At 46.2% G+C, this 11,313-nt stretch overlaps 1 non-coding gene across 1 annotated transcript; it reads right to left on the bottom strand.

Moving 5' to 3' along the window:
* Window positions 1-315: 315 nt before the first annotated feature.
* Window positions 316-390, bottom strand: Trnas-cga. Its single transcript has one exon. It is a non-coding gene; the product is annotated as a tRNA-Ser (tRNA).
* Between the last annotated feature and the right edge of the window lie 10,923 nt (window positions 391-11,313).

The raw sequence follows: 11,313 nt of genomic DNA on the forward strand, positions 1-11,313 counted from the left end.
AAACCTCGCGTGACGCGTATGCTCTTTAGCTCAGCTATTTTTTGTAGGCTAATCTGAGGTAATTTCGCGACTTGGTAGATCACAAGTGTTTTATATCAATTAATTCGTCGTACGTTGTAATCAATGACAGTGTTTGACTAATACTGACCATACATCACAATGAACTGTAAGTGTTCTAACCCGGCAGCTATTCGGAACAGGCATATGTCCGTATGAAAATCTTTTTTCCTAATGACCCTTCAAAGCATGTACCTTTCTTCCTCACTCAGTCTGTAAACCAGGTGGTTATAAAACTTTCTGGCAGATTAGAACTGTGTGCCGGACCGAGATTCGAACTCGGGACCTTTGCCTTTCGCGGGCAAGTGCTCTACCAACTGAGCTACCCAAGCACGACTCACGCCTCCTCCTCACAGATTTACTTCTGCCAGTACCTCGTCTCCTACCCTCCAAACTTTACAGAAGCTCTCCTGCGAACCTTACAGAACTAGCACTCCTGAAAGAAAGGATATTGCGGAGACATCTCATTCTGGAAACATCCCCAGGCTGTGGATAACCCATGTCGCCGCGATATCCTTTCTTTCAGGAGTGCTAGTTCTGCAAGGCTCGCAGGAGATACTCTGTAAAGTTTGGAAGGTAGGAGACGAGGTACGGGCAGAAGTAAAGCTGTGAGGATGAGGTATGAGTCGTGCATGGGTAGCTCAGTTGGTAGAGTACTTACTCGCGAAAGGCAAAGGTCCCGAGTTCGAATGTCCGTCCGGCACACAGTTTTAATCTGCGAGAAAGTTTCACATCAGCGGACACTCCGCTGCAAAGTGAAAATCTCATTCAGGTGGTTAGAATTAAACTTTCCCTATTTAACACGTTATAACACGGAAACTAGTTACCAAACGTGGTAGGGTTAATGTCAAGGACATGGCAAAGAGAAATAATGCAGAATCAGTTGAACTGAAACACTTTTAATGTGTTCAAAAATGGTTCAAATGGCTCTGAGCACTATGGGACTCAACATCTTAGGTCATAAGTCCCCTAGAACTTAGAACTACTTAAACCTAACTAACCTAAGGACATCACACACACCCATGCCCGAGGCAGGATTCGAACCTGCGACCGTAGCAGTCCCGCGGTTCCGGACTGCAGCGCCAGAACCGCTAGACCACCGCGGCCGGCTTTTAATGTGTTGCTACGGTACATACCATTACATACCGGTACCATTACTGCTACAAAAGGGGCTGAATATGGCGCCCACCCGTGTCCAGAAGAGTCTGAAAGCGCAGGATTCCATTCTGCACAGCAGAACGAAGAATATCCGTAGGTATGCTGACTACCTCTCTTGATATGCTGCCCTTCAGATCAGCACATGTGTGAAGGTTCCCCTGGTGAACACTGTCCGTCAGGTAGCCCCACAACCAGATATCACAGGGAGTGAGATCAGGTGATTGTGCCGGCCAAGGATATCGAAACGATCGTTAGCAAATGTGTTTCGGAGAATCAGGTGAACTTCACGAGTGACGTGCGGTGGGGCCCCAGCCTGCATGAGAACTGTCGAGTTCAATACGTCTCTCTTCTGTAGGTCGGGTATAACATGCTGGCGGAGCATGTCGCAGTAACGCTGGCCAGTCACGCTGCACGTTTTTGGGCCCAGAGCACCAAAAAAGAATGGGGCAATGATGAACGTAGCCGTGAAGCCACACCACACGGTGGTACTTTCACCATACAGAGGAACTTCAGGCACAGCGACTGGGGGCGAGGATCCGCACACTCGATAATTCTGTGAGTTCGTCCCACCCGTCAGAGAAAAATCAGCTTCGTCTGTTCATAGCATGGTCTAGGACCAGCCCTCGTCACCTTCAATCCTTGCGAGAAAGTGAAGAGCGAAGTCAACACGTCGTTGTGCGTCCTGTGGTGCAAGCTGCTGTACGGTATGGATCTTATCCGGATATCATTTGAGAATGGTTCGAAGCACCTTCCGTGCAGTGGACCACGGGATGTTCAACTGTCGTGTCACAGCACGCGCACTGCCTGACGATCGGAAATTGCGGGCAGCGTTGTCCGCCATAACAACAGCGATTTCATCGACCACCAGTGGTGCAACCGGTCGTCGGCCCCCTCCCGAACCGACGCCCAGTTCTCCAGTTGGTTCGAAATTCCTCATGCTCCGCACAGCAGTGGAGAAAGAGGCCCCTTCCGTAATACTTTCAGCCGGCGATATTCTCGAAGTGCAGCTGCAGCATTAATGTTGTTTTCATAATGGAGCATCACCTGCTCCTTTTCTTGCGTGCTCGTGTTGACGCGTCGACAAATGCGCTGCGACTGGTCAGGTGTGTGAGACTATGAATCACGATGACTGATCACGGCACCTGGTAGTAATAACTGGAACTGGTCGGTGGCGTTGTGACTCATGGAAATCATGCACCACATACTCTGGACATTAATGCTACCAAGTCTGGTACTCGTAAGGTAATTAGTTACTGCGTTATAACGTGTTAAATAGGGAAAATTTAATTATAACGCCCGGTATACCGTCATGCAGCAGGGTTGCTGCTTGAATATTCGCTATTCTGTGCGTTCTTCTGTCCCTGTTAACACATGTCGTTAGGAGGAGTACCGCAGTAGGCAACTAGACTAGTTTTAGGGCATACTATCGAATGGACAGATAAAATTTCAACTTTACATAAACATTTACTTCGCAACAGAAAACAAAGCTTCATTTCGCGCTGACCGGTGGCATCGCACGAAATGTATGTTGAGTAGTATTTGTTTCAGTAGAGTCATTTTAAATATTCCAAAAACGAAGTAAACGTGATTTCCAACGTCGTCGGTGCAGCCTCAGGAACGAGTTGGCACATCACACCGAACATCCTCCTATACGTCGTTTGCGACAGCAGCGCTCCCCTGTGGTTGTGTGGGCCTTTTATGGCCTGAGAAACCATAAAGTTTCCTTACGCTCTCTCTGTTAGCTATCGTCGAAGGTGAGTGGACAAGACTGCGAACAAGATGGTGGAGACGCCTATGGGGTAGGCAGGGAATTGCTACTAGAGCAAATTATCGTTTGGCATTCTTGTGACCCACCAACTCCGTTCTGCCTACAATGTCTTCGGAACACGTATCACAGAAATGTAGTAGCAAGTACTCCCGGGCTCTTATTCATCATTTCCCAAGCAGCCTCCAAACGTTGTTAGCATTCATCTGTACAGCAACGTATATGCTATTGTATGAGTTAGCCAACAGTGCCAACATCAAGATGTAGCTTCCTGCACTGTTAATCTAATGGTCTTGGTACGTAGACTGCTAGGGGAAGACCAACAGCTCAATTAACTGACTATATCCCCACGTGTTACTCAACAGAATATGGAGCGCTGAACGTCTGAATGTATGTCACTATGTACCACATATATTTATGTGTCTGAATACTGATGTTTTTATACATGTGGCAGCAGTACACCAATCTGATTCCTCTAAACTATTCTCTTGTTCTATCTAGATGGTATGTATACACCTGCACAAATATTCAATTCTCCATCCGCAGCTTTTTAAACAATTCTTACAGAACACACTGACAATATTTTATTATTAATTTAGATTTATAGTAATTAATACAGGCTGAATTGTGAGCATCCCAAATGTGTATCAACGGCGATTTATCATTTCTTATTGCGTTACTAGTACGATTTTTATAACATTCTATCACTGCATATCCTGTGTTACATTTTCTTCTTTATTCCTTTCGGTATACTCGGATAGCAAAACTTGGTTTATGTCGAATCTGTCCCTTGTTAAGCCTACATGACTTTGTACCTGGGTACGACTTAAACTTATGTCCATCTAATATTTTCAGAACGAATTGTAATATAACATTGCCTGTGTTGAGATGGCTGTATGGGCACCAAATACGAGGGAATATCCGTCGGCCTGCAATATTTATTGTGCTAACTGTTACTGAAACGTCCCCTTAGAAAAATTATACATGACTGTGCTTAAACTGACACACAATATTATTAGCGCAATGCAATCTGACTTTTAATAATCCCTACAAAAGAATGGCCCTGACTAACATTAACCTATACCTTTCACAAATCACTTACCTCACAAAAATCTTCGTTACTCGAACTACTGCAATACGGCGAGCGCCACTACCGCCAGCTAAATAAAAGATTCTAACTACTGAAGGCACTAACTACTGACAGGCATAGTTAGCAAATGAAAGATTTTAATAGAGAACAAACAATGTATTTACCTTAATAGTCATAATATACGTAGCAGTTCATGACATCCATTCTTAGAAATGTACTGTTTCTGATGGACACACGTCCAGATCATCCGCTCTCAAAAATCCGCCATCTCACTTCCCCACATCCACCACTGCTCACCTCCAACTGCGCAACGCTACGTGCTGTTAACTGCCAACAGCCCAACACTACAATAGCGAATATTACAACAATGCCAACCAGCCTCAGACTGCACACAGCACAGTCAGTGATTTTCATATAGAGCGCTACGTGGCGTTACCAATAAAAAAACCTAAACAGCCTACTTACATTACTATCAACATTATACATACACTTCTCTATGTTTCACAGCCTGTATTAAAACGCACTTTTGGTCCCTTTTCCGAATGCTAGCCATGTTTATGTGCCTGTATCGTACACTGTACTGAATTACGACGGTATCAGCTACGGGCGTTGAAGCAATCTTGCAATTTATGCTCCATATTTACAAAATCACCCAACTCCTGAACGGGGAACCATCGTATTTATACACTGCATCGAATATTCCATATCATACTTACATTCAATTAATAAATAAGCTCAATAATCCTTTAGAAAACAAGAAGGCAAGTAAAAACAATATTTGTGGAAACAATGACACGAATTGGCAACCTTTCGGTTCGTGATCCCTGTCTACCCACCATCATCAATAGGCAGATGTTATTTCAGTTTGTGTCTTTGTTCTTTCGATGTCCTACACGTTTTAACCAACGATATATTGTTAATTAACATTTAATTCGGCTTTCCGGGCGGGAAGGAGCGCCTGGTCCCCGGCACGAATCCGCCCGGTGGATTTGTGTCGAGGTCCGGTAAACCGGCCAGTCTGTGGATGGTTTTTAGGCAGTTTTCCATCTGCCTCCGCGAACGGGGACTGGTTCCCCTTATTCCGCCTCAGCTACACTGTGTCGGCGATTGCTGCGCAAACAAGTTCTGCACATACGCGTCCAACACCATTACTCTACCACGCAAACATAGGGGTTACACTGGTCTACTGGTCTGGTGTGAGATCTTCCCTGGGGGGTCCATTGGCGGTCGAACCGCGCAGTAACCCTGGGTTCGGTGTGGGGTGGCGGAGGAGTGAAGTGGACTGCGGTAGTCGGCGTGGGCTTGTGGACCGCTGCGGCTGCGGCGGGGACCGAGCCCCTCCGTCGTTTCTAGGCCCCCGGTTAACATACAATACAATACATGCAACATTTAATTACGACAAACCGCACCAAAAAGATTCGTTTATGATCAGTCTTAAATGCGTTGGTGCCCTGAAACGGCACGCGTTAATAGGACGTACGTTATAACATTAAAAATTAAAAAAGAACGCCAAATACGGACTTCAGTTGAGGCATACGACGTAATCCGCCATGGCGTCTACTAAGTTCTGCAGAGAGCGGTCTCGTATCTCACTGTCCCGGCAGTGGAACTGTCGCGTTGTGATTTCACAAATCTCGCCCAGCGGCTCGCTCCCGCCTTCACGCCACAGCCCTGCCCGGTGTACACCCTCCCACCCTCCCCACCCCGGCCTCCACCGCCCACTCCTGCCGGACAGGCCGTCCGGTTCGATCGCGACGACATCAATTATTGTGGCGGCTGCTGCTGCTGCTGCTGCTGGCGTCCCCGTGCTCTGCAGAATAAAGCGGAATGAGCCCCCGCCTGAGCAGGGTCAGCATCATGCAACCAGCTACACAGGGTATCCCATTAAGAGTGGTCAATATTCAAGGAATTGACAAGGGCCGTCATCCGAAGCAAAAAAATGTAAACGTGGGTTCTCAAATGCATGCTATGAGCAGTTCTTCGTTTATGTAGAAAATATGTCTTTTACAGTAAGCTCTTTGCTTTCCGTATTTTGGGAGGATGTACTATAGACCAAAAGAAGAAAAACGTCCAGCAAACATGAGCTTCAAAGTGCATACCGTAAGACCTATGAATACTTGTTCGGCAGAAGAGATGTGTTCAGCAGTAGCGAAGATCTACATCTACATCTACATTGATACTCCGCAAGCCACCCAACGGTGTGTGGCGGAGGGCATTTTATGTGCCACTGACATTACCTCCCTTTCCTGTTCCAGTCGCGTATGGTTCGCGGGAAGAACGACTGTCTGAAAGCCTCCGTGCGCGCTCTAATCTCTCTAATTTTACATTCGTGATCTCCTCGGGAGGTATAAGTAGGGGGAAGCAATATATTCGATACCTCATCCAGAAACGCACCCTCTCGAATCCTGGCGAGCAAGCTACACCACGATGCAGAGCGCCTCTCTTGCAGAGTCTGCCACTTGAGTTTATTAAACATCTCCGTAACGCTATCACGGTTACCAAATAACCCTGTGACGAAACGCGCCGCTCTTCTTTGGATCTTCTCTATCTCCTCCGTAAGACCGATCTGGTACGGATCCCACACTGATGAGCAATACTCAATTATAGGTCGAACGAGTGCTTTGTAAGCCACCTCCTTTGTTGATGGACTACATTTTCTAAGCACTCTCCCAATGAATCTCAACCTGGTACCCGCCTTACCAACAATTAATTTTATATGATCATTCCACTTCAAATCGTTCCGCACGCATACTCCCAGATATTTTACAGAAGTAACTGCTACCAATGTTTGTTCCGCTATCATATAATCATACAATAAAGGATCCTTCTTTCTATGTATTCGCAATACATTACATTTGTCTATGTTAAGGGTCAGTTGCCACTCCCTGCACCAAGTGCCTATCCGCTGCAGATCTTCCTGCATTTCGCTACAATTTTCTAATGCTGCAACTTCTCTGTATACTACAGCATCATCCGCGAAAAGCCGCATGGAACTTCCGACACTATCTACTAGTGCTCGTTGCTCTCAAGGTACTCACTTTGGAGCCCATGTTTACTGGACAATTTTTTTCCTGCTTTGGTGGATACTACCTTATCCCAAAATGTGAAAAGCACACACCTTGCAGCAGCAGAGATTTGCTTCACAGTATCGAAGATGAAAAATTGCTCATAGCTCTTAAGGTATGCATTTTTAGGTCCGAAGTTTGCTGAAATTTTTTGCTTCGAATGATCACGACTGTCATATTGTTGATTATTGACCGTTCCTCCTCGGACGCCATAAACAGGGTGATTCAGTTGCCCCTACCACTGTCGTTTGATGCAACCTGCAATATCATAGCTGGCTCTCAAAAATCACGAGCGAGATTTTCATATTCTCTCGCCTCCTACACGCTAACAATTAGTCCTACATAAAAAATGAAGAGAATATTTTTGTAGGAAATTTAATGCAGTTAAATTGTGTACTGGGATACGTTTCGAGTTATTCAAGAGCGTACAAAAATGATCTTCGTACACGTGTACGCCCACACTCATCCCTCACCGGTCACGATTTCTGATACGTTCTTCGTGTCACTCCCTCCTACCACTGTGCAAAAATTTCCTACCACACGAACTGTTCCCGATATTTCACTATTTTGGTCTCTATTGATTGGTCTATCGCGACAGCACTATAGTCGGCTATTTCGGAAACGTGCCCGTGAGATTAATGAATAAAAAATAACTTTTGTAAACGTTACGCTAAAAGTAACTGTGTTGACCCATCCAAGGACAGTAGTTTCGTAGCCGTAAGGCATGACGAATACAACGATGAAATTGTTTATTTTATGCTGCTAAAATTCACGATTTTGTTTGATAAAATTTACAGGAACGTCAGTTTTGCAATTTGCATGCGATCGACTAAGCTGGTGCCGTGATTAAACCCAAACAACAAACCAGGTTAATGTGGGAAATAACTGTTGCAGTCGCAACTTTTTGAACAGTGGTCCAAATGGTTCAAATGGCTCTGAGCACTATGGGACTTAACATCTGAGGTTATCAGTCACCTAGAACTTAGAAATACTTAAACCTAACTAACCTAAGGATATTGCACACGCCCATACCCGAAGTGGGATTCGAGGCTGCGACCGTAGCGGTCGCGCGGTTCCAGACTGAAACGCCTAGGACCGCTCGGCCACACCGGCCTGCTTGAACAATGGTAGCTGGATTGCCTGGAACAACATAAACTAGAAACCCTGATTGGATGGGGCTGAGTGTGGGAGTCGGAGTTCATTTGAAGATCACTTCGCACTTTTTCTTAAATAACTCGGAAACTACGGCCTCTAGCGAAAACGTATCCCGGTACAAAATTTATCTAAATGTAATTTACTACATAAAGGTCTTGTTCATTTTTTTCTGTAGGACTTACAGTTTGTGCGTAGCGAGCGAGGGGATATCAAAACCTCGCGCGTCGTTTTCCATGGCCAGATATAACATTGCGGGTTGTATGAAACGACAGCGGTAAAGCATCTTAATCGCTCTGTATACTCAGGAATGTATCGTAATTAGTCACGCAAACCGACACGGGGAAAATTACTTGATGCTAAGAGAAAATAATATTCTACTAAACATTGGTCCCCAAAAAGTCTGTTTGCGACTTAACTGTGTAGCTAAGAGTCGCCCACTCATTTAATTATGAAATATTTGTCGTATTTATCACAAATGTGTTTGAATCTAGCGACTTGCCCTGGTTTCGATCGGGTGACATCAAGTATCTACAGTCGGACGACCTGTCCACTGTGGTGGTAATAAGTTCTGTACACAAGCCTTCCTCGTGAATCAGCCTGTCTATTGGTGAAAGCAAGCAAGCAAAGCTCTGCGTTCTGAGCTGCGCCTTGTCGTCCTCTACCAGTGACATCGATGAATGCGGTACGGAGGGTCGTGGGGTCAGCACACCGCCCTCCTGGCCGTTGTCGGTTTTCTGGCTATGGAGCCGCTACTTCTCACTCAAGCAGCTCCTCAGTCGGCATCACGAGGCTGAGTGCACCCCATCTCAGCCCCCCCCCCCCCCCACCAAGGAAAAATACCTATCAGTAGGTGGAATCAAGTCCGCAGCTCGTGCTCTTGCGGTAGCGTTCTCGCTTCCCGCGCACGGGGTCCCACGTTCGATTCCCGGCGGGGTCATGGATTTCTCCTGCCTCGAGATGACCGGGTTTTGTTGTGTCGTCTTCATCGTCATCATTCATCCCCATTACGGTCGGAGGAAGATGATGGCAAACCACGTCCACTAGGACCTTGCCTAGTGCAGTGGTGCGGGTCTCCCACATAGTCCCGTACGCTCCTCGGAGTATGGGACCTCATCATCATCATCACCTGGAATCAAACCCGGACCCCCAAATAACAACCATAGACGATGACCACTGAGCTACAGAGGCGAACCTTTGTGTTAAAACAGCATCAAAATCCCTGCAGGCTTCCTGAGATAAGCTTTCATACACAGACAAAGATACGCGCTAGACGACTTAAACAATGCAACACAATTAAAGGATGACAAAGTGTTGACACATGCAAATCAAGGCCAGAGGTCGTAAGTTGACGTGAGCTGCAAAGTGAGTTAGTGATGTCACATTGGCACCAGATTTCACCATAATTCTTCCCAACGCCATCTTGGACGTGTCTCTCTATGGGAAAGTCGTCACCTCCACTCTTGCCCGCACTCACCCCTTCTTTTGCCACCTCCGCGAAACCTATCGTTGAAATCAAGCAGGTTTCTTATGGGTGGCCGAGGGAAACGTTTTGAAAACCCCGCCACTCAGTGTCGACATGAGGAATACTCAGTAGGTGGCATAAAGGGCGTCCATGAAACCCAAACCACCCTTTCCCTAGGGACGTTTATTTTCACACATTTTGCGCCCCAAAAAGAAAATTTGAAGTGCGATGTTCAGAAGGACGACGTTCTTGAGAAATTTTGCCACTGAAGACGCCCCCACACCCCCGCCCCTCGACGATTCAACACTTTTCTACGGACATGGTGGGCCTGAAGCCCCCCTAAACGTTATGTAGCCGCAGTTGTTGGTTTGTTGTTCAGGACGGAACCACTAGGGACTGTCTAAAAACATTCAACGGAATTTCAACGTGGCCCGAAGCAGAAAATGGTGTTAACGCTTTTTCATCCCTCCTTTTTCACGCTCTTCTGTGACCTCTGAATGAAATTGCTTACTGTCCCTTTCAGACTACCCGGTTTGTACATCTTTCTCGGCACTTTAAAAATGTCACTATATAGAGAATCCCTCTACCGATCTCTGTCCAACGGCAGATAGAAAACCCTTCTGATTTCGTATGTGCCCAGCAGGCGGTAGTGTGTAGTAGGTCGCTTGGCCGTCTGTGGGCAGGAATCAGTGACTGAGTATCCCTGTACGAGGACGTTTGTAAAGCTCTGGTCATCGGAGCTGAATCTGAAGCGAGACTCGTCACTGAAGGCAATTCTACTCCAGTCAACGAGATTTCAGGCCGTGACACCCCAGGCAGTGACGAGATACCATCCTGTCGCATGAAATGATGGTTTGGCTTGCCATTTCTTCTCATATCTGGACCACTTTGGTTGTTATGTGCGGCATCCTTTCAGCACAGTAATACGTTGACGATATTCTACGTTCTCCTCGGGCATGGATGTGTGTGATGTCCTTAGGTTAGTTAGGTTTAATTAGTTCTAAGTTCTAGGCGAGTGATGACCTCAGAAGTTAAGTCGCATAGTGCTCAGAGCCATTTGAAACATTCTACGTTCTGTTTTGTTGCCCTTCCTGGCAAGCCATCATGGGCTTAAATTTCAGCAAGATAATGGGCACCCGCACATGCCCAGAGTTTCTGTTGCTTATATTCATGTTTGCAAAACTCTTCCTTTTCCATCGTGGTGGCCAGATCTCTTGCCAGCTGAGAACGTTTGGAATGTTATGGACAGGGCCCTCCAATCATGTCGGGATTTTGGGGATGTGATCCGCCAGTTGGACATTATTTGACGCGATATCCCTCCGGAAGACATCCAACAACTCTATCAATCAATTGTAAGGCAAATAACTGCTAGCATGTGACTCTTGAAATTTTCCCGGCGTATCGAATATTCCACAAGATTTCGGGATTGCAGCCGGATCTCATCGACTTCTTTCCACGGTATTTCGGCTGACAACCTTACAGCCATCTTCAGGCGAGTGTTTGACACTGGAGATTGCTAGTGCAAGTCTTGCACTAGCAATCTCCAGTGTCAAACACTCGC

The sequence above is a fragment of the Schistocerca piceifrons genome, chromosome 8 (genome assembly GCF_021461385.2).
Source record: "Schistocerca piceifrons isolate TAMUIC-IGC-003096 chromosome 8, iqSchPice1.1, whole genome shotgun sequence".
NCBI classification, from domain to species: Eukaryota; Metazoa; Arthropoda; class Insecta; order Orthoptera; family Acrididae; genus Schistocerca; species Schistocerca piceifrons.